At 42.6% G+C, this 24430-nt stretch overlaps 1 protein-coding gene and 1 pseudogene across 3 annotated transcripts in view; one reads left to right on the top strand and one right to left on the bottom strand.

The window, feature by feature from the left end:
* The window catches only part of XKR4 (XK related 4), a 440936-nt gene that overhangs the window by 73359 nt on the left and 343147 nt on the right, over positions 1-24430 (bottom strand). The gene's annotated exons all lie outside the window — the stretch shown is intronic.
* Positions 18169-22219, top strand: LOC108588619 (myotubularin-related protein 5 pseudogene; annotated as a pseudogene).

Here is a 24430-nt window from a genome sequence, read left to right as displayed (position 1 = left end):
CAGGATAACTGGCATCTTTACTATGTTAAATCTTCCAATTCATGAACATAGTGTTTCTCCAAGAGTTTAAGTTTTTGATTTCTTTTATCAGCATTCATAGTTTTCATCATACAAGTCCTATACATGTTTTATTAGACTAACACCTAAGCATTTCCTTTGTTTCTGATTGTAAATAGTATTATATTTTAAATTTCAGAGTCCATATGTTTATTGCTAATATGTAGAAATATAATTTAGTTTTCTGTGTTACTTATATTCTGTGACCTTGCTGAACTAACTAGTTCTAGTTTTGTGCTTGTTTTTGTAGATTCCTTGGGATTGTCTATACAGATAAGCATGCCGTCTGCAAACAGGGATAGTTTTATTCCCTCTGTTTCAAAGTAATGCTTTTTATTTCCGTTTCTTGCCTTATTTCACTGTCTAGAGCTTCCAGTAGTATGTCAAATAACAGTGACTATAGAGGACATCTTGCTTTGCTTCTGACCTTAGGGAAAAAGCATGTAGTCTTTCATCATTAAGTGTATTGTTTACTGTAGGTTTTTGTAGATTTATCAAGTTGAGGATATTCCCCTGTCTTCCTAGGTTTCTGAGAATTTTTATCATGAAGGGATGTTGAATTTTGTCAAATGCTTTTTCTGCCTCAGTTGATATGATTGTATGTATTAGAGAGGATTCCCCAGGAAACAGAAATGATAAAGCATCAGCTCATACATTCGTGGAGGCTGAGAAGTCAGATCCAGAACAGTTGATGGTATATTTCCAGTCTGGGACAGAAAGCCTGAGAAACAGAAGTGCCAGTGATGTAAGGTACAGTCCAAGTCTGAAGGCAGGGGAAGATCAAAGATAGGCAGAGAGAAAGAATTCTTTCTTACTTAACATTTTTTTTCTATTCAGGCCTTCAAAGGGTTGAAGGAGGTCTACCCACCCTGGGGAGGACAGCCTGCTTGACTCCATCTAGTGATTCAAATGTCAATCTCATTCAGAAACACCCTCACAGACACACCCAAAACAATATTTAACCAAATACCTGGGCACCCTGTGGTCCAGTCAAGCTGACGCACAAAATTAAACATCACATCATGTGATTTTTCTTCTTTAGTCAGGTGGATTACATTGATTGATTTTCAAATATTGAATCAGACTGTCTCCCTAGTACAAACCCTGCATGGTTATGGTGTATAATTCTCTTTTGAATGCCATGGAATTCTAGTTTGCAAATATTTTGCCAGTGGATTTTGCATCTATGTTCATGAGAGATATTAATCTTTTTTTTTGCATTGTTTTACCTATAGAGTCAGAGTAATATTAAGTTCATAAAAATAATTGGAAAATATTTTTCCTTTTTTATGCTCTGGATGATTGTATAGATTACTATTAATTCTTTAAACACTTGGTAGAATTTTCAAGTGAAGCTTTCTAGGACTGGAGAGTTCTTTTAGGGAGTTTAAAATTATTAATTCAATATTCTTAATAGATATGGGGCTACTCAAATCATCTATTTCATATCGGGTGAGTTGGGGTAGCTTACGTGTTTTAAAGAGTCGGTTCATTTCACCTGTTTTATGAGAGTAGTGTTATTCCTGGCATTTTCTTGCTTCACTCTGGATATTGTGTGGTCTGTAGTGATGTTTCTTGTTTCATTCTGATATGCATCTTTTGTCTTCTCTCCTTTTTTCTTTGTCAGTCTTGTGAGAGGTTTGTCAATTTTATCGATCTTTTTGAAGAATCAGCTTTTCATTTCATTGATTTCCTCTATTGTTTTTCTGTTTTCACTTATCTTGCTGTCTTCTCTTACTTTTACTATTTTCCTCCCTCCCGTTTTGCATTAATTTTGCTCTTCCTTTCTACTTTTTTTTTTTTTTAAAGGGAGAGGCTTTTTCACTTTCTACTGGATGCATTTATAACTTCCCTGTCAGCACTGCTATAGCGGTGTCCCATACGTTTTTATATGTTGTATTTTCATTTTTATTCAGTACAGTGTATTTAAAAAGTTTCCCTCAAGACTTCATTTTTTTACCTGTGTATTATTTTGAAGTGTGTTGTTCAGTTTTCAAGTGTTTCCCACTGGCATCCATGATCACCCACGAGTGAGGGAGTCAGATTGGCTGTTAAATCCTTTATAACTCAATTCAATTTCCCAGCCCCACTTCCCATTGCTGTTTGCAACAAAAACCCTATTTCTAGGCAAATTGAATGTTTCATACCACTGTTGTAATAGTACCATGTGATTTTTTTGGCTTTGCATTTTTGCTTATTTTTAACATTCTTTGATGACCAAATTTTATTTTCATTTCCTAAATAACAGTTGCTAAGTTACCTTAAGGCTACACTACAAGGAAGCTCATACTAAATTTTCTTATTTTAGAAAAAGTTTATAGTTGAAATTATAGAAATATAATGAGGAGTGATGACGCTGGGTGAAAGATGTGGTCTGAAAAAAGTGATCAGATTAGTGTCCAGAGTCCGGGTTCCTCATTAAACACCCAAATTTTCCCCAAACAATACAGAGTATTAAGCCCTGAGAATGTAGGAGGAATGTCTACCACCACCTGAATGAGTGAGTCTAGAGTCAGTCTTCACTCATATTCATTTGCTCTGAGAATTTGAGTATTTTTCTCATGATTTCTCAGTTTATTATGAACAGGTCTAATAATGATTCATTTGCAAAATGCCAGGGGTAAGAAGATCTCATATCTGAAAAGCTTTTTAAAATATAATTGATAATAGCATGGCATAAGGTTTCTCAGAATATTATTATAGTTAATCTAAGAGAACAAATGCATCTAATTGAGGCCTGCTGAATAATGAAAAATAAAAATTGGTGTTTTTGAAATCCAAAATACATTCAATGAAAATTATCAGGTAGTAAATTTCACGCAAACAATTTCATTTTATTATAACCCTTTGAGTACATGTTGTGCTCCTTTCTAAGTTCAAAGAGTTTAGTTCAATTTTTTTTTTTTTTTACAAAATCCAACATATAATCATCCAGTAAAATCTACTGGGTAGTAAATGAATTATAGGATAATACTTTTATATGCAAGTTTGTACATGTGTTTATAATTTCTAACATGCAATTTCACCAATTAAAACCATATCCATTTTTTGCCTGAGTGGCATTTCGACCTTTGGGGGGATCATTCTAGAATTCCTATCCCTCCCCAGGTACTGCTTCCTAATTGTAGTTGAGAGCCCTATGAACTCTGATATTGGCTTTTCCTTCGTCTCAATTGGGTGGGTCTTGGGTTAGTGCCCAAGGTAGTGGGCCTCATGTTGGGGTCCTTAGACTAACTCTATCCTTGGAGAACTGTGAAAATGTAGTTTCTGAGGCTCTACCTACTAGCCACAGAAATAAACTATCTATGAGAGATCTCCAAATCAGCATGTTTTTCAAGTACTCTAAGTGAAGTAAGAGCTCATTAACATTTATGAGGTAGCCAGGTGTGGTGGCTCACACCTGTAATCCCAGCCCTTTGGGAGGCTGAGGTGGGTAGATCACTTGAGCCAAGGAGTTGAAGACAGCCTAAGCAACTGGCAAAACCCTGTGTCTACAAAAAATTAAAAAATTAGCAAGCATGGTGGTGCACACCTATAGTCCCAGCTACTCAGGAGGCTGAGGTAGGAGGATTGCTTCAGCTCAGGAGGTTGAGGCTGCAGTGAGATCTGTTCACACCATCATACTCCATCCAGCCTAGATGACAGAGCAAGACCTCCCCCACATCCCAAATAACCTAACAACAACAACAACAACAACAAAATAAACAAAACGTTTTTGAATCACTGGGCTGAAACAAGACAATCTGTATTTTCAGGCATGGAATTCCCCTGTATGTTGTCTAATTTGGCTCACCTGCCCACAACCCTGGGCCATCACATATAGTGTGGCTATTACTCTATCTAACATTGCTCTCTGTATGTGGGTGCCATTTCACATTACTTTTGTATCAGCTGATGGGGGCAGAGGTCATCACTTTCCTCTCCATTTTATCAGCAGTCATTTCCCTTACCTATTGCCTTGGTATCCATGTACTGTTTAGTATCATTGATTCTGTATTGTATTATTTTGCATATATTTATGGGTTCTTAGGTTATTGTTTTTAGTTGTATAACATGCCAGTATATTTTGTTTCTCCAATGGGATTTAAACTCCTTGAAGACAAAGAGAATGACTTTGTTTCTCTAATATTCTGGAACAGTTCCTTGCTCAGGACTCTGAGGCGAGCAAGTGTTCATTAAATGCATTTTAACAGACAGATTTTCTGCATACACATAGTCATTTTAGAAGAACACTCTGATAATGTGGTGCCTGTGTGCCCAGGTATAGATTACCTGATGAGATATAGGAATACAGCATTGGGTGTGCGGCTCCTCCAGCACGTTGTGGGCAGTGCCCCATTAGCATCCATAGGGATTTGTGATTAATTAAAAATGTTAGTGATCATCAGTGCTGAGAGTCAGGGAAGAGGGCTACTCAGCATCTGCTCTAATTATAACTTAAATGCTCCCCTCCCCCATTTTTGCCCATCTTAAAATAATAGATGACATTTCACTTAAGCCAATGAGCATTTCCTAAAAACTTAGGAACATATTTTTCTAGAAAAATCTTTGTACTTTTTTTTAAGATGGTACACTTTGTATGTATATGTATGTATGTGCACAGTGTGTAGACAAATGTGTAGACAGTTAGAAAGGCTATCTGATTTTTAACTCTCTATAGAGAGAGCATACTCCAGGAATATGTGCTAATTGGTGAACAGAATTTAGCCACAACTATAAAAATTGAATCCTGCCCAAGGTGTTAAGTTTTATATCTTTGTGGTAACTGTCCCTCAGTTACCACATCAGTGATCAGTAAGTTAGTAGGTGTGCTTGTGTTGAAAAGAATGTTTTAGGCCAGGCATGGTAGCTGATGCCTGTAATCCCCATGCTTTGGGAGACAAAGGTGGGAGGATCCCTTGAGCCCAGAAGTTCGAGACCAGCCTGGGTAACAGTGAGACCCTGTCTCTATACAAATAAAATTAAATAAAATTAGCTGGGTGTGGTGATGTGCTCCTGTAGTCCTAGCTACTGGGGAGGCTGCAGCAGGAAATTACTGGGGCCCAGGTGTTGGAGTTTGCAATGAGCTATGATCATGCCTCTGCACTCCAGTCTGGATGATAGAACAAGACCTTGCTGAAAGAAAGAAGGAAAGACAGAGAGAGGGAGGGAGGAAAGGAAGGAAAGAATAAGGTGGGGGTGGGAGGGAGAGGAAGAAAGAAAAAGAAAAGAAAAGAAGGAAGGGAGGAAGGAAGGGAATCTGTTGTAACTTAGGGTTTAAGTGAAATTTTACCAAAGTAAACCATTAGAGCCAAAATAAGATGTGTTTGACTATACTTGTTTATAGAAATGGTCCCTATGCAAAGGCATGGATCTGAAGTTTCTTTTAGAATTAAGGAAAGGATGTACTTTGGTTCGTCCGAGAAACTGGCACATTTATTCCTTCCTGAAAACAGGAACTGCATAATTGACAGTGTCTGCCTTTCTGTTTGGCTGCCAAAAACCTTAGAACAAATTTAAAGCTCAGCTATGCCAATTATGTGGAGATATAGCAGTTGAATATCTATGTTATTTTATCAACTGATCTTGACATTCTACTCTAATTGCTCTGTAGATGCCCTCTACTTGAAATCCTTCATGGAAAAATGTGGAATGAATACATTAGTAAAATAAATAAGATAGGGTTGTTGCTTTGTGACTTAGGAGGGGTGAAGACATTGGCCATCACAGAACCTCAGTGTTCACCCGGTAACAAGAACAGTAACACTTTCCTACTTCCTTCACAGGATGGGTGTGAGGGGTAATTTAGGCCAGGTCAATCACAAGAAACTATACAGATGGTGTTTTTGCAGAGAAGGTCCCGGCTTTAAAGATGAAGCTATATTTACTCTGAGGATTCGCAGAGGTCACTCAGGTATGTAGGGCAGGCCAAGAAAGACTGAAGGAGAGAGGATTCTAGAAGGAAATCAATCCAATTGGGTGAGTGGAGGATTGAGGTGGGCTCATTGTCCAGGACCAATGGATGAATATTAGGGGGTAGAGTCATCGCATTCATAGTATGCTAGCCCCTTTATGCCACAGTCATGCCGAGGCCCTGGGTAGATGTCCAGGACCAATGGATGAATATTAGGGGGAGTCATCGCATTCATAGTATGCTAGCCCCTTTATGCCACAGTCATGCCGAGGCCCTGGGTAGAGAAAGTATAACAATTAGAAGATGGTGTTTCACTAAAATCTCTGTAAGATGCCAAGAACATAAGGCAACTCTTCCGTAACCAAGTAATTGTGCAAAGCGTAAATCTACCCTTGGTGCCTCCATTTCCTCATCTTCCATTTGTTCTTCAAAATACACCAATCTTCTTAAGGTGATCAGTCAAATTGTCCCCAGATACTCTCCAGAAATGGCTTTGAATGAAGTTCTTTGGTGATCTCAGGATAGCCAAGTCTGGGGTTTCCTCTTACAATTCTCTCTGGAATACAAGTGAGCATCACCTTCTCTATGAAGCGCTCCTCCCTGAGGTTAGAGGGCCCCATCCCCCTCTGACCATCTTTCTCCCCCTTGTTGCTGGTTCCTCTGCTGCAGCCACACTCCAACACTCACTGAACTGGGGTGAGCCTGTAGACCTGGTCTGGTTTCCCTCTGCACACTTTAGGATTCTGGGTATCTTGTTTGACAAGGTATACATACTAATAATAGCATAAGAAGGCATGTTCACCATTTATTTTTTAAAATAGAACATATTCACATCTATCTGACTCAGGTTGCACTTTGAAATGACTCCTTGAATCAGAGAGAAAAGGAACTAGCATGTGGAGAATTGTATCTAAGTGCAGATAGACCCCTAAGGCTTTATAGACACACAGGTGATATCACTTATGCAGGAAAAGAAATTAAGAGCTACCTATCCCCCCATTCCCAGCTAATCTACCATCTAATCCCAGTGATTAAACTAAAACTGTATCTTTTCCCCAGAACTTTGTCCTGACTTCTAGACTGACACTGAACAGGATCATGATACTTGAATGTCCCTTAGGGATTCAAACTCAAATTCGTTATTTTTCCCTCTGAGTATGTTTCTTCTCTTTTGTTCAGCAACCCACCAAGAGTCACCCTAGATTAATTTTTCTCCTGTCTGCCCCACTGTGTCTGTCTGTTCTCATGTTGCTATAAAGAAACACCTAAAGTTGGGTAATTTTTTTTTTTTTGAGACGGAGTTTTGCTCTCGTTGCCCAGCCTGGAGTGAAATGGCGGATCTCTGCTCACTGCAACCTCTGCTTCCCAAGTTCAAGCAATTCTCCTGCCTCAGCCTTCTGAGTAGATGGGTTTACAGGCATGCGCCACCACATCTGGCTAATTTTGTATTTTTAGTGGAGACAGGGTTTCACCATGTTGGTCAGGCTGTCTCAAACTCCTGACCTCGGCCTTCCAAAGTGCTGGGATTACAGGTGTGAGCCACCGCACCTGGCCAAGTTGGGTAACTTACAAAGAAAAAAGGTTTAATTGCCTCACAGTTCTGCAGGCTGTACAGGAAGTGTGGTGTAGCATCTGCTTCTGGAAAGGCCTCAAGAAGCTTCCAGTCATGGCAGAAAGCAAAGGGAGAGCAGGCACATCCATTGCAAGAGCGGGAGCAAGAGAGGGTGGGGAAGGTCCCAGAACTCACTGAGTGAGAACTTACTCATCGCCAAGGGGATGGTGCTAAACCATTCGTGAGGGATCAGCCCATATATCCAATCACCAGGCCCCACCTCCAACACCGGGCATCACATTTCAACATGAGATTTGGAGAGGACAAACATTCAAACCATATCGCCCACAGTTGCATCTGGCCTCCAAATTGCCTATATTTCTGTACCATACTTTACAGCTCTGTTCCTTCCTCTAAATCCATGGCCTTCGTGTGTTAGTGAACATGAGAATCCCCGGGAGGGCTTGGTATAACACACATGGCGAGATTCTGTCTCTGAGTTTCAGATTCCATGTGGATGCGTGTTTCTACCAAGTTCTCACGCTGTGCTGATGCTGCTGGTTGAAGGGAAAAGGGTGGGCAGTCACACTTGGGGAAACACTGGCCTAACTCGTGACTCTTAGGGCTTTTGTCTCTAATCCTTTCCTACTTGTCCTAGGTAAAGTCTCTTTACATTCCTTGCCCCACCTCACAAAACTCCAGCATTTCCTGTCTATCAGTACCGCCCCATAGGACTTTCTGTGAGGATGGAAATGTTGACCCTGCGCTGTCTGACACAGCTGCCACTAGCCGCATGTGGGTATTGAGCACTTTAAATGTGGCTGCTGCCCTCGAGGAACTGAATTCTCAATTATTAATTAGTTATTAAATTTGCAGTGTGGCTAGTGGCCACTGTATTGGATGGTGCCACTCTATACTGTTGCCAGACACTTCCAGGACAAGAGCCTATTCACATTTCTCCTTTGTTTTATTTTATTTTTTTGAGATGGAATCTTGCTCTGTTGCCTAGGCTGGACTGCAGTGGCACAATCTTGGCTCACTGCAACCTCTGCCTCCTGTGTTTGAGTGATTCCTTTGCCTCCGCCTCCTGAGTGGCTGGGACTACAGGTGCGTGCCTCCACATTTGGCTAATTTTTGTATTTTTGGTAGAGACAAGGTTTCACCATATTGGTCAGACTGGTCTTGAACTCCTGACCTCATGATCCGCCCACCTCGGCCTCCCAAAGTGTTGGAATTACAGGTGTGAACCACCGCACCCAGCCACATTTCTTCTTTATTTAAAATATCCTGATGGTGTCACATTGTCTACAGACTAAAGGTGAGGATTATAGTGTGATTCATGTCTAGTTTTGGAATCAAAGCTAGAGTTGGAATCTTGGCTGCAATATTTAGTAGCCATGTTGCCTTAGGTGAGTTAATCATTGATCCTCAGTTTCCTTTTCTGTCAATGTAAATTACTTACTGTAGTGATCATAGAAAGTGATAAGTAGGTAGGATCCATCAATTATAATGAGATACTTACTCACTCATAATGATAATGATAGTTATTGTTCCAGACTTCTTTGTAAGACATGTAAGTCCCTTCACAATTGGGGGCTTGCCTTGCTTTCCAAATTTGATTTTGATATGTCTTGTGTGTTAGTCTGTTTTTATGCTGCTGATAAAGACATACCCGAGACTTGGCAATATAAAAAGAAATACGTTTAATGGACTCACAGTTCCACATGGCTGGGGAGGCCTCGCAATCATAGTGGCATGTCTCATGTGGTGGCAGACAAGAGAAGAGAATGAGACCCAAGCTAAAGGGGTTTCCACTTACAAAACCATCAGATCTCATAAGACTTATTCACCACCACCAGAACAGTATGGGAGAAATTGCTCCCATGATTCAATTATCTCCCACTGGATCCCTCCCACAACATGAGGGAATTACGGGAGCTACAATTCAAGATGAGATTTGGGTGGGGACACAGCAAACCATATCACCTTGTCTTGTACCTCAACTTCTAGAATTCCAAATTGTTTGCATTTTCCCCCAATACTATGCACGCTTCTGTGCCTTTGGTCATAATGGTTCCTTGCTAGTCCACCCTGGTGAACATTACTTATCTTTTTATATTAAGTTCAACTTTAGCTATGAAAACTTTTACTTTCCCCCTGTTATGTCAGCTAGAGCTGACTACCTCTTCCTTTGTGTTTTCAATGCACCATTTCTATCACAATATCTATCACCATTTTTTTTTTTTTTGAGACAGAGTCACTCTGTCGCCCAGGCTGGAGTGCAGTGGCACAATCTTGGCTCACTGTGACCTCCGTCTTCTGGGTTCAAGTGATTCTCCTGCCTTAGCCTCCTGAGTAGCTGGGACTGTAGGCACGTGCCACCCCACCTGGCTAATTTTTTTGTATTTTTAGTAGAGACAGGGTTTCACTGTGTTAGCCAGGATGACAATTGCAGTTGACAAATATTTTGGGCTTAGATACTGATTAGCTATGGGTCTCCATCTCTTGACCTTGTGATCCACTTGCCTCAGCCTCCCAAAGTGCTGGAATTACAGGCACGAACCACTGTGCCCGGCCTCTATCACCTTTTATCACACTTATTTGTCCATGTGTAATTCCTTCTCCCAGACTGTGTTCCTAGAAAGCAGGGCCATTTTAAATATTTCAACTCTTAGGACCCAGTACATGATACAGGCACTAAAACCCTGTTTGTTGAGTGAATGATTGACCAGGTCCTGCTAAAGGGCAGAACTCGGTAGTTTCCTGAGCAATAGAAAACCATTCAAATCTTTATACAAGATTTGTTCCTAATCGGCCTACTGGCTTCCCTGATCCTTCGCAGTGGGAGATTGGAATAGAGCCTCCCAAGATTCCGTACAGCTCTAACAGACTCAATCCTCATTGTCTTCGACATAGATTTTAATTCTTTTTAAGTTCTGCTATATTACACCAACTAACATGGAATATATTGTTTTGGCACCAATCAAAATATTGAGTTTCTTGGAAGTACAACACAGATTTAAAGTGATTACTTGTTATTTTTTGTTTGTTTTAGCTAAAGTCAATATCCTAACATATACAGAAACTTTAAATACTGAAAATAGAAATTCCAAATCAACCCTAAAAGGCAGGAAATGACAAATTATAGTGTGTGATCAGGAAATATTAATAGCAAGGATCTTGGGAGGCTAAGACACTGGTTATAAGCACAGGGAAGACAAAAACAAGTGGGAAAATCCAGACTGAGACATATTGTAGAGGGATTCATTACCATTGTTCTAAATGTAACACAAAATAGGGAATCACAGGAATGTCAACCTGGCTGCAGTGTTTTGGAGTCATTATATCAGCAAAGTTGAAAGACTCAAAATTTTCAACATTGAGTCCTGGAAGGACACACTGCGGCTCAGAACCTATATGTTTGGAGGAATTGGAAAAAAGCTAGAAAGACAGATGTTGCAGTTGACAAATATTCTGGTCTTAGATACCGATTACCTATGGGGCAAGGGAAAGATGATGAAAAATTATTCCTTATTTCGTGCCTGCACACCAAGGACTGTGGTACAAATCCCATAAATATGGAAACAGACGTTTGAGAGGGATGGCAAGAGTTCGGTTTTGAATATTTGACTTGGAAGTGACAGTGGAATGTTCTACAAGAATGCACAGTCAATCTGAAAATGAAAAGACGAAAAATCTTGAAGGCAAAATTTCAGACTGGGAACTTGAAAAAGGCAAAGAAAGAACATAAACAGAAAACCTCCAGCTGAACATCAAGACGCATCAGAGTGTTAGATTTCACTGGGACCTTAAGATGAGCTTGTTTCACTTTTTCATTTTACTGTTGAGGACACTGAATGCCTGAGACTTCAAGGAAGGTTTAAGAAACTTATATCCTTATATTACAATTCATTCATCTATAAATAAAGGAGAGATTTGAGCCAACTTTTTAATAGATAAAGGTGATTTTATTTCTGCCAAGGAATATTTCATCATTATTTTTTAACACAGCAGGGAGAAGTGATCTTGCCTGAAAGGCATACTTCCTTGATTATACCATGTTATTCTTTTAAAAATAAGACATATTATAGGTCCCATACTGACATAAAAATATTAGATATAATATGAGAATAGTGCTCAGAGATGAGGATAAAACTCAAGATCAAAACTAAGTACTTTAGAAAAAGCTGGTTTCATACTTCTGTTTGTTTTCAAATACTCGAAGCTGTAATCTCATAGTCCAAAACAAGAAATGAAAAAAATAATTGAAACTGACACCTTGGGTCCTGAAACGCTAACAGAATGATGTGGTATATTTCCCACAACCATTTAGAGAAATGATACATCCATCTCTCCGGCTGGATATCTTAGGTTAAGAATTGGTTTACAGAACAGTCGGAAGATGGATGGGCAATGCATTATTAGAAACATCTTTGAACATGATTTCCCCTTCTATAGTTCCTATCTTTGGATGGAAACTGGAAATCCCATTTGATTTCTTTGCATCTTAAAAGTGCAAACAATATGTTAAAACATAAAAAAGAAACCATAAATGTTAATAGATCTGATGATGAGAGCTAAACATTTTTGCATGGCATAAGGCTCTGTAACCCAATTTTTAAGACACTGACAGAAAATACTATAGGAACCATAAATAGTTAATATTCTGAATATCCAACATGAGATTATTAAACAGCAGGTAACAGAGTATTACCCTTAGAGGAAAACAACCACATAAATGGACTGGTAATTTGCAAAAGAAAAGCAAAACTTGCCAAAGGCCCTAATAATCTTACTATTTATTAATCAAAAAATTCAATACTTGTTCTCTCACTGTCATAATTTCTACCAAGTGGTCCAAGCCAATGACATTTACCTGTCTGGCAAAGATTAAGCATAATGATAATGCTCATTGTTGGGGAAATTAGCACTTTACTGGTGGGATATAAATGTTCTTCAGAAAATTTGGCAATTGAAATCATAATCTTCACAAATGTGCAAATTCTTTGTGTGAGGCAGATTTCTAAGATGGCCTCCAGTCCCTACCCTCACCAACCCCCAACCTAGTATACGCACCTGTACAATCCACTTCCCTTGACTGAGGGAGAGATTGTGGATATGATGGGATAGCTGTGTTTGTTACAGAATAAGGCGAAGGCTAAGAGAGTTTGTAAATGTAATGAAGGTGCCCGATCAGTTGACTTAGAGTTAACCAAAAGAAGGATTAGCCTCAGTAGGCCTGGTCTCATCAAATGAGCTCTTTAAAAAAGAGTCTGGAGGTAAGTGACAGGAAGCAGGAACAGATGCTGTCCTATTGGCCTTGGAGACACACACTGTCCTATTGTGAGATGGCTACATGGCAGAGAATGGTGACTGAGCTGTAGGAGCTCCGTTCTACAACCACAGGGACCTGCATTCTGCCAGCCACAGGGAGCTGTGTCCAGATGAGACTGCAGTGGGAAACCCAGCCAAGCCCTGACTAGATCCCTGACACACAGAAACTGTGAGGTCACAAACATGTGCTGTTTGAAGCTGCTGAGTCTGTGGTAAGTTGGTTTGCAGCAATCAAAAACCAATAAATGTTTTCACCAAATAACTTAACCCAACCTTGAGAATTTATCCTGAGGTATTAATCGGATACCCCCCAAAAATATGTATAAGAATGTTTATTTTAGAATCATTTACTGATAAAAGACTAGAAACAACCTAAAACTCCAATCACAGAGGATTGATTTGACACATTCTGGTACATCATATATTACATGGAAAGATTTAAACCAAAGTGGCAACTGATTATATGGATAGTGAGATGGTAAAGAAACGTGTTTTTCCATACTTTTTGTTTTTATTTTCTTCGATAAATATCTATTGGTTTTTAAAACAGCCTTATGGATGCATAATTTAATGTCATAATATCCACTTGTTTTAAGCATATGGTTCAATGATTTTGAGCAAATTTCTTCAGTGGCGCAACCAATGTCATAATCCAATTTGAGAATACTCCATCACTCCAAAATCCCTCCTGCCTGTTTGCAGTCAATTCTCGCTCCCATCCCGTTTCAGACAGCCACTGATCTGCTTTTTGCTTCTGTGGCTTTGCCTCTTTTGGAATTTTCATATAACTGGAATAATACAATAGGTAGTCTTTGTGTATGGTTTCTTTTACTTGTCATATTTTTAAGGTTCATTTGATTGCTGTATCTATCAGTAGTTATTCCTTTGCATTGCTGAATTGTATTCAATTGCATGAATACAATATACTTTGTTTATGTATTCACCAGTCGATAGCATTTTTTTTCAGTGTTTGGCTATTATGAATAATTCTGCTAGAAGTATTTGTGGATAAAACTTTGTGTGGACATATTATTTCACTTCTCTTGAGAAGACACCTGGGAATGGAATTACTGGGCCATAAATATTATTAATATTTCACTTAAGAAAACCCATCAAACCGTTTTCTAAAGTGACTGTACCATTTTACGTCATCACTAGCAATGGATGAGTTCGTTTCTTTTATCACAGTCCTTACAGTGGGTGTGTGCTTTTAATTCACATTTCCTTAACTACTAAAGATGTTTAGTATCTTCTCATGAGTTTGTGAGAAATTTCTGTGTTCTTTTGGTGAATTGTCTGTACAAATCTTTTTGTTATATTATTGAGTTGTAAGAGTTATTAATATCTTCTGGATACAAGTCCTTTATTAGATATGTTATTTTCAAATATTTTATTTCAGTGTATGGTTCTCTTTATTTTTCTAAAGTTGTCCTTTGAAAAGCAGAATTTTAAAATTTTTATGAAGTTGAATTTCCAAGTATGTTCTTTAATGAAACATACTTTCTGTATCCAACCAAATACATTTTTGCCTAAATTAAGGTCAGGTAGATTTTCTTCTATGTTTTCTTCTAGGAGTTTTATGGTTTTAGCTCTTACATTTAGGCCTATATTCTATTTTGGAATAGTTTTTGGTCTAATATAAGCCAAGGGTTTATCATCTTTTTTCTCATGAATATTCAATTGTTTTAGCATCATTTGTTGAAATCGATCTCCTTTTCCACTGAATGGTCTTGGCCCCTTTGTCAAAACTCAATTGACCATAAATGTGAGAGTTTATTTCTGGCCTCTATATTCTGTTCCTTTTATTTATTTGTCTGTCTTTACTCCAATACTATTATATTCTTGATTACTGTAGCTTTATGGTTAGTATTGAAATTAGTCAATGTGATATGAACAGGAGGTACTAGGTAGAAAAGGGCAGGGCCCCTGGTGAGGGCTCCACACTCAAGCCTGGACTTGTGACCCAAAGTGAGAATGTGCATTTTTGTTTCCCCACTTGAGTGTTGCCTTTTCCAAAACCACCCTGGCCTGCCCTGTTCTCTATCCTGCACCCATAAAATCCCTAGGCTCCGCTGGCAGAGGGGCAGAAGAGTGCAGCAGAGGAGAGAAGAGAAGAAGCAACTTGATGTCCATGAGAAGCAGCTTAAATTCAGAGGGGCTGCTTGACAATGAGACCTCAGAGAAGAGTTTGGCTGGGGATATCCCTGGCTGAATTCCAGGAAAAAAAACCACCTTCCCACTCCATTCCGTTTCCAGCTCCCCATTCCTCTTAGAGCCACTTTCATAGGCAATAAAGTCCTCTATATTTACCATCTTCAATTCATTTGTGCAACCTGATTCCTCCTGGATGCTGGACAAGGACCCAGGTGTTAGTACAAGAGGCTGTTCACACTGACCCTCCACTGAGCTGTCTAACACTTAAGCCATCCACAGATGACAAAACTAAAAGAGGACACTGTAACGCATGCCCTCTGGGGTGGCAGGAGTCATGAGCAATGCCTGGACACTGCCATGGGACCCCATGGAGTTCTGCTCCTGCTGGTTGGCCAGAGGCACCCATCCTAGCCTCTGTACCCACTCACCTGCATGCTCCCATCCCATGAGGGGTTGAGACCTGTGGGCTGAGTAAAACAAGCCAAGTCCTTGACAAGTCTCATGAAGGGGTCAAGGGGACTATCCCATTTCAAATGTACACTTACCAAATTTATATTTCTTATTCAAAACTGTTTAGGCTATTCTAAGTATTTTGCATTGCCATATACTTGTTTTTTGGATCGGCTTGTCTATGTCTATAAAAAATGCTCTGGGAATTTTTATATGGATTGAATTTAAGCTATAGATCAATCTGGGGAGAACTGTCATATTAACAACAATGTTTTTCAATCAATGAGCATGGTACATCTCTTTTCATTTAGATCTTTAAATTTCTCTTAGTAATATTTTATGGGTTTTAGTGTATAGCTCTAACTCAGATTAATGGTAACAATTCAAGCAAAATACAGCAATTTTAATATAGTTCCATTTCTTTCCTCTTCTCTGAGTTATTACTGTCATAAATAAATATACATGCATATCCATAAACCTAACTGTGTGTGTATGTGTCACATACTCAACAATAAAGTTCTACAATAATTGTTTAAAATGTCTATTTTCAAAAGGAAATTAATTGTAAAAGGGGGTCTTTCAATATACCTACATTTTACCACGTTCAGTGCTCTTCATTTCTCCCTGTGAATTTTTATTAAGCCTAAAGTATGGGGAGATATTTTATTAAGCCTAAAGTGCTTCTTTTATTACTTCTTCTAGGTCAGATCTTCTAGTAATGCATTTTCTCAGTTTTTGTTTGCTTGGAAATGTGTTTCTTTATCTTGCATTTATTTTGGGGGGAATAGTTTTGATGGACACAGAATTCTTAGTTGACAGTTAAAAGCATTCAGCACTTGAATATGTTGTTTTACTGCTTCCTGGTGTTCATTGTTTATAGTGATAAGTCAGCTATTTATCATATTTTATTCCATACCAGATGAGTCATTTTCCTCTTACTTTTTTCAAGAGTTTCTCTTTGTATTTCTATTTCAGTCATTGATTATGATGTGTCTAGGTATGAATTCTGATACGCTTACCTTATTTGGGATTTGTGAAGCTTTTAATATTTGTAGATGGTGTTTCATCAAATTTTGGAGAATTTTAGCTATTTTTTTTCACATAAATGATTTTTCCCTTCTTTTCTCTTTTTTACTTTTACGAACCTTATTTCACATATGTTGGTAGGCTTAACATTGACCCACATGCCTCTGATGCTGTGTTCATTTTTTTAAAAACTGTCTGCTCTTGTCAGATTGAGATATTTTTACTGAACTGTATTTCAGTATACTGCATCTTTCTCTCTTCATGTCAAGTTTGCTGTTGATATAACAAGCAAAATCTTCATACTGAAAATACTTTTCAGCTCTGGAATTTCTAATTGGTTCTTTTTCATTTCCAAAATTTGGGTTCTATTTCTCTGTAAAGATGATTTATTGAATCATAGACATCAAGTGTTTAATTATTTTTTTGCCAAACACATCATCTAGATCTACTTTAATTTCTATTGATTACTTTTTTCCTGAGTATGGGTCACATTTTCCTGATTATTTGCATGCTCAGTAGTGGTTTTGCTCAAAAATGGAAGTTTTATATTATATATTATGGCAACTCTGAATTTTGATTAATTTTTCTGAGGATTTTGGTGCTGTTGATCAAGTAATTTCCACAGATTTAAACCGTATAATCTGTCCTCCCCATGACATGGAGCTATTGAAGTTGTCCCTTTGTTTGCACAGCTTAGTGATCAGACAAGATTTGACCAGATTTTTCTCAAGCACCTTGAGCCCGTAAAGCTCCCACTTCCTGTTGACTGATCTTCATGTGGGTCAGGGAGTACATTCAGAGTTCTCCCATTCTCGAGTCTGCCACGGCCTTAGTCTGCCATGGCTTTCTTGGGTCTCACCTGCACAAATGCATAGGCTCTCTGCAGGCCAGAAATGTGTGGAGATCTTATCTAATCCTTCTGTGGATGTATCATACCCAGGATCTCCCTGCTGAGATGGCTGGCAAACTATTAGGGAAATATTAGGGAACGTTTTGAAGGTCAAAGGGGAATTACCCGTAAATGGCGTTTACTCTGGGCCCAGGGACCTAAAGCTTTTATCATTTGTAAAACAACTCTTTTAGCCATGTTAATTATCCACAGCATGTTGACTTAGAACCTCTGTTATTAAATCTATCCTGAATATGAGTAGTCACAGGAAATCTATCCTGAATATGAGTAGTCACAAGTCAGTTAGCTGCAACTGCCCTCTGAAATCAGCCGACGGCCATCCGTAGCCCACTCAGGTTAGTGCGTGTGAGTGTATTCATTCGTCTGTTGTTGAGTCAGGGTCTGCAGGACAGATCTCCGCAGGTGGTGATCAACGCCTCATCTCCCTGTTAAGTTCCTCATTGGTCTACCACTTGTCCTAACTGTGATTATAATCTTGGGCTGGAAAAAGCTACATACAGGTCTTCTTTCTTTTTTTGTTTCCTAGTGAGTTTGCCACTTTTAGTGAACAAGGCTATAGTGTTTTGACCTATTTCTCAATTGAGTCAGCCCCCTCTGGCACCAAAGTTTATGGGTTCCATGTTGAAATTCAGGTACAGTTACTGTTCTTACTGACTGAGGGGGAGGAAGGATGGAAGGAGTCTTTTGAGAAGAGGGCCATAGATTCCTGCTGCCTTTACCTGAAGCTCTATAAAATTTAGCTGGGTGGGCCAGGTGGCTGAGAAGATGGCTCTGCTGCGGAGCTAACCTTGGGTGTCTGGAATGCTCAGTCCAGGATGAGGGCCGGGCCATGAGGGCATCACCCTCCAATCCCCCAGCCTTGGAGTTTCACGTGTGCCCCTCGGGCCGCCCTGTATCCCTCACTATGGCACAGCTCAATGTGTACTTCCTGTTGGTGGCTGCACCTGTGCGGGAGTGGGGAAGGCCAGGGCTAGATTCTGCAGTGCTTCCTGGTTAAGGACTGGGGCATCGAGCTGTTTTGCCAGCCCAGAGGGTGGCAGCTGTGTCCCAAGAGGAATCCACCGACCTTCTTTGTTGCTGTCCTTACCGACATCAATTCCGAGCACACATAATGCCCTTGCTTGACCTTCTGGGAACTGGTGGAGCCTTCATAGCAGGAAATGATGCGTGTGGAAGATGCCACAGAACAGGAGGAAGAGAAGGATGAGGGAGGCCAGACACACCTGTCGCCCACAGCACCTGCCCCCTCTGCCCAGCTGTTTGCACCAAAGATGCTGGTACTGCTGTCGTGACTTGACCACGCCAAGGTGTTCAGGAACAGCCTCCATCTCACCTATGCCATCCACTTCGAAGACCTGAAAGTGTGCCTGGGGAACATGATTGGGAACCTGCAGAGGTGCACTGTGCCCCTGGCTGCGGGCTCACAGAGGACAATCTCTTTGGGGGCTGGGGACCAGCCATACTGCATGGCTGGCAGTGTGGCCGAGAGCTATGACATGGAGAGCGGCTTTGAGGATGCAGAGACCTGCGTTGTAGCTGGGGCTGTGGTCTGCTTCATCAGCCGCACACAGAGAGAGGGGTCACCAGCAACTACCTCAAGGGGCTGCATGTCATGGTGCTAGCCGTCGTCCAGATGCACCTTGGAGGCTGTGCAGCAGGAGAGCTGGAGTCTGCCACCCATCCAGAAGCCCAAGCTGCTGCAGCTGTGTCTGCTGCCGGGTGAGGAGTGTGTGCTGGGTGGCCTGCGGTGGGGTGAGGAGGGCACAGTGGGCAGTGCGGGGCGCCAGCACTGCTTTCAGCTGAGGGTGCCGTCTTCCTCACCAGGTACCAGGTCATCTTCGCGGGATGCCCATGAACCCCCTGGTGGGGGAGCAGGTGGTGGTCCACTCCTTCCCGGTGACCACGCTGACCAAGGAGAAGCACATCAGTGAAGGCTACCACTGGTCCAGACCCCTGTGGACCAGCTCCTGCAGGACGGGCTGCAGCTGCACTCCTGCACATTCCAGATGCTGAAAATGGCCTTTGATGAGGAGGTGGGGTCTGACAGTGCTGGGCTCTTCTGCATAAGCTGCGATACCTGCTGGACATCAGGGCCACCTTCGTATTCACTAGGGGCTCTGCCCACACATGCAGTCGGTCACTCTGAGTCACCAAGAACAAGGGTCCCTCCCTCAGAACCTTGTAACAGAACCTGGTCAAGAACACCAAGAAGACCATGGGGCGGCAGCATGTCACTCACAAGGAGTACAACCCGCCCCCCTACCCCAAGCTGGGAGTGCCAGGGGCAGCCGCCCCCTGAGGACCAGGAGGATGAGATCTCAGTGTCTCAGGAGCTGGAGCCCAGCACGCAGACCCTGTCCTCCGCCCCGAAGCCCTCAGAATGCATGACCATGAGCAGCGTGTGGAAAGGGCTTGCTGCCATGACTACCAGTGCCTCGGCCTGGGCACCATGAGCAGCAGCCTGAGCTGGGCAAGTCTGAGCCCTTCCTCATTTCTCAGGTCGACGGCATGTACACCACCTGTAGCAGCTACCCAGGGCTGCTGATCATGCCCCAGAGTGTCCAGGACAACGCCCTGCAGTGTGTGTCCAGCTGCTATGCCAGAACCGCTTCCCCATGGTCTGCTGGTGCAGTGGGCAGTCCAAGGCAGGCAGTACTGCTGTACTCTGGGGACATGCACAGCAGAGGTGTCGTCGGCCTCTTCAAGGCCAAGAACGCATTTCTCCAGGCCAGTCCCAGGCAGACTTGAGTAGAAGTACCTGAAGGCTGTGGTCAGCTCCATGCCCGCTATGCGGACGCGTTGGGGCACAACAGGCTTAGCAGCTTCTCCTCAGCCCACATGGACAGTCACGTTCGCAGCTCCAGAGCCAGGGTCACCATGCTGTCCGACCCCATGGTGGCCTCGGCCTCCAGACAGACTGCACCCCCAGGTAAGTGGGTCAGTGTCCAGACAAGGTGTGCAGAAGTGGGCTTGGTGCCAACATGGGCTCCCAGCTAGCAGAGACGCACTGGCCCCACCCAGGCCAATGCGGGACCCCTGACCCGGGCTTCCTGTGGCTGCAGGGAGCAGCCCTCTACATCCTCAAGGACAAAGCCCAGCTCAAGGGTGTGTGGCTGGACCCCCTGCAGCAGTGGGAGCTGGTGCCCATTGAGGTGTTTGAGGGCAGCAGGTGAAGGCTAGCTTCAAGAAGCTGCTAAAGGCATGTGTTCTGGGCAGCCCCCGCTGCTTCCCAGCCCAGCTTCCTTTCCTATGCTTGCTGGAGGACTCGGAGTGGCTGATCCAGATCCACAAGCTGCTGCAGGTGTTGGTGCTGGTGGTGGAGCTCCTGGATTCAGGCTCCTTGGTGCTGGTGGGCCTGGAGGATGGCTGGGACATTACCATGCAGGTGGTGGCTATCCGTGGTGCAGCTGCTCTCGGATCTCTTCTACTGCACGCAAGAGGGCTTCCACTTGCTGGTGGAGGAGTGGCTCTTCTTCCGTCATAGCTTCAGCTACGGTGGAGCCCACACCCTGGCTGGGCAGAGCAGCGGCTTCATACCTGTCTTCCTGCAGTTCCTGGATTGTATATTCCACGTTCACCTGCAGTTCCCCCACGGAGCTTGAGTTCAGCCAGTTTGTCACGCCGTTTCCGGATGTTCCTGCTCAACTCTGAGCACATTGAACTAGGGCTCCTGGACAAGGAGAAGGGGAAACGCAGGGGCCAGCTGCCGTGCAGGTCTGTGTGGGAGTATGTGGACTGGATGAGCAAGAGGACACCCATGTTCTACAATCACATTCATGCACCCAAGGACACAGGTCCCGCGGCCCTACAGCAAGATGTCCAACCTGAAGGTGTGGGACTTCTACACTGAGGAGATGCTGACCAAGGGCCCTCCCTATGACTGGGAACTGGCCCAGGGACCCCTGAGCCCCAGGAGGAAGAACGGTCTGACAGAGGCGCTCCCCAGAGCACACGCCACGTGGTATGGCCCTGCTATATCAGCTGCCCTCAAGCCCAACCTGATGCTATCTCACGCCTACTGGAGGAGTTGCAGAGGCTGGAGACAGAGCTGGGCTGACCTGCTGAGCACTGGAAGGACAGCTGGCACCGGGTGAAGGCTGCACAGCGCCTCGAAGGCCGGCCAGACGGAAGTGGCACCCCAACTCCCTCCTAATGTTCACTGCACCCCACTCCCACCACCTGCTGGGTAAGCACCTGCAGGAGGGGCCTGTGGGCTCCACCTTGAGCTTCAGCTTGTACAGCAACCAGATTTGTGGCTCCGCTGCATCTGGCTCCCACTAGGCTGCCTCCCGCAGCACCAGCGCCCTGTGCAGACAGTTCCAGACAGCTGAGAGTGAGAACAGGTCCTATGAAGGCACTCTGTACAAGAAGGGGGACTTCATGGAGCCTTGGAAGGTCCACTGGTTCGTGCTGGACAAAACCAAGCAGCAGCTGCGCTACTACGACCACCGTGTAGACACAGAGGGCAGGGGTGTCATCGACCTGATGGAGGTGGAGGCTGTGGCACCTGGCACGCCAACCATGGGCACCCCTCAGACCATGGATGAGAACACATTGCATTTACAACTTCTGTGCCCAGGATGTGTCCTCGGCCCAGCAGTGGGTGGACTGGATCCAGAGTCTGACGCCAGAGCCTCCTGGCCCTGCCTGGCTGCTCTGCTTCAAGTCATTACTGACCAGCCCTGAACCCCCAGCACTTGTGTGTACAGCCCCTGGCCCTGCCCAGGCAGCCCTGACTTATATTGGCATCACAGCTGAGCACCATGCAGGGAGGTGGCCAAGGCACAGCCAGCAATGGACCTGTAAAGAGTCCTGCTCCATCAGCATGTACTGGTCCAGCTAGCCAGCTGGCTGCAGGTGAGTTGTTCCCAGAACCAGGATCTATATAATGAGAGAACTAATGCAAATTAATTAATAATTAATTAAAATAAAGAATAAATGTATCTCAATTTGTTGTCACTTTGGTCAATTGTAAACAATTTTGCCCAATTTTGTATCTTTTTTTATAACCTGAGAGGATTTGTGAATCTCTTAATACGACCGTGGCTAGAAGTTCAAGTCATCGATTGTTTATATAGTAAGTCATAACACTGGGTTTAGGGCTCCTGGAAGAGTTGAATGCAAAACGCTGTTTCAGGTGCGTATGTTGCCATCACAGAGCCGCAGGCCGTTGCTTAGCCTTCCACTGACACTCTCTTTGTTTTCCTTTATTCGTATACATGGCTGTCTTGGCTGGTTCACCACGGTTCTTTATGATGCTAAGAATAGACATAATGCACAAAATGTGGTCTCTGGCTTCATCCCTGTTCTATGAAGCGAAGCTCCAGGCAGCCAGGTTGACTATTGCATTTTAGTTGATTATTGTTATGTAGGGCACGTGGGAGATCTTTAGTGGGAGACTTAAATAGTGGGCAAGAAACCAGAAAGCCAAGGATTATACTAAGAGTCAAAATCCACTAAGAGAAAAATAAATAAAATGTGCTAGTTAGCCAACTCCACCTGCAGCTTCTTCCGCAAACCACATTTTCCCCACTGATTAGAACCATCTCACTTAGGAGCTAGACATTAAGCAGATGTGCAGATTTTGGCTTAATTAATCAAAACCCAGTATCGTGGGTTTGCCTGGATTCATTTTGATTGCAAAAATCCCTTCAATCAGTGACTTGTAAAAGAAATATTCAGATTTTCAAGACTAAGTTTTGCTTTGCACCAAATGTTTTTTTCGTTTCATTGATTGGTACTTGTGAACACTGCATCTTGTTCTCCAGCTAGAAGTCCAGGTGTTTGGGAAGACGAGCGCTTTATTGAGTCACACTTTTTCAGAGTAGTGACTATTTTATATGAATCAAATGAAGTTTAATAAATTGCCAGGCTTATGAATAGAAACTTATAAAGCATAGAAGAGGAAATCGATTCCTGGCAACCTAAAAATATGCCGAAGAAAGAAACCGCAAAATTGTACAAGCTTGGCTGTTCCCACTTCGCTGTTCTTTTTAGCACACTTGACAGGCAGTTTGCTTGCCAGTGAGCTTTGTAACTGGGCTGGCTCAGTCTCAGGAGTGAGGGTGGTGGCTCTGTGTCATTCACTAGCCGACTGACATCACACCAAAGTATTTGACAGACAGGCACAATTTACTGTGAGAGGTTACTGTTACCTTTCTTTAAAAAGAATAGTTGAATAAACCAAGCATCAAAACGGACTGTCTCAGATTCCCCTGTCTCAGACTCCTAATTCTTCAGCTAGAGAGGAAAGGAGTTTATTGGCTGTCCCTTAACATTCTACAGGTTAGAAAATACAGTATTTTCAAAATGAAGATCTCAAGAAAAAAAAAGTCTTGCCTGAATTTTAGTGCAATCTTTAACAGAACTGCTGGTGATTAGCGGGGTTTTTCTTTTTCTGTGAAGGGAGGACTACAGGGCTGTCCACTGTGTAGTGGTGGACAGATATCATTTCATGGTACGAACTTAATGAAAGAATAATGATAGTAGTAGACAGTGCTACTAACATAGCTGTACAACACAGTGTAAAAAAATCAAAGGACTTGGGAGGCCGAGGCGGGTGAATCAGGAGGTCAAGAGATCAAGACCATCCTGGTCAACATGGTGAAACCCCGTCTCTACTAAAAATACAAAAAATTAGCTGGGCATGGTGGCATGTGCCTGTAATCCCAGCTACTCAGGAGGCTGAGGCAGGAGAATTGCTTGAACCCAGGAGGCGGAGGTTGCGGTGAGCCGAGATCGAGCCATTGCACTCCAGCCTGGGTAACAAGAGCGAAACTCCGTCTCAAAAAAAAAAAAAAAAAAAAAAAAAAAATCAAAGGACTTGTTGAATGGAAACTTTACTCCCACCCCTGCTATTACGTGGCATCTTTCCCTTCTTTCTTGGCTAACCTCTGTGAAAGGCTCGTCTGTGTTTGCTCTCTTCCCTTTCTCCCCTCTCTGGCCATAGCAAGAGCCCTAGAGTCCATCTGCCTTTTGTGATCTCAGCCCTGGAATGAGGCACAGATTTGGCTCTCACTTGTATCTGATTTATTAAGAAGTCATAACCTCTTTC

This window comes from Callithrix jacchus, chromosome 16 (genome assembly GCF_049354715.1).
Source record: "Callithrix jacchus isolate 240 chromosome 16, calJac240_pri, whole genome shotgun sequence".
In the NCBI taxonomy this organism is placed as follows: Eukaryota; Metazoa; Chordata; class Mammalia; order Primates; family Cebidae; genus Callithrix; species Callithrix jacchus.
The sequence above is the reverse complement of the archived record's forward strand: the minus strand, read 5'-3'. Positions and strand labels throughout refer to the sequence as shown.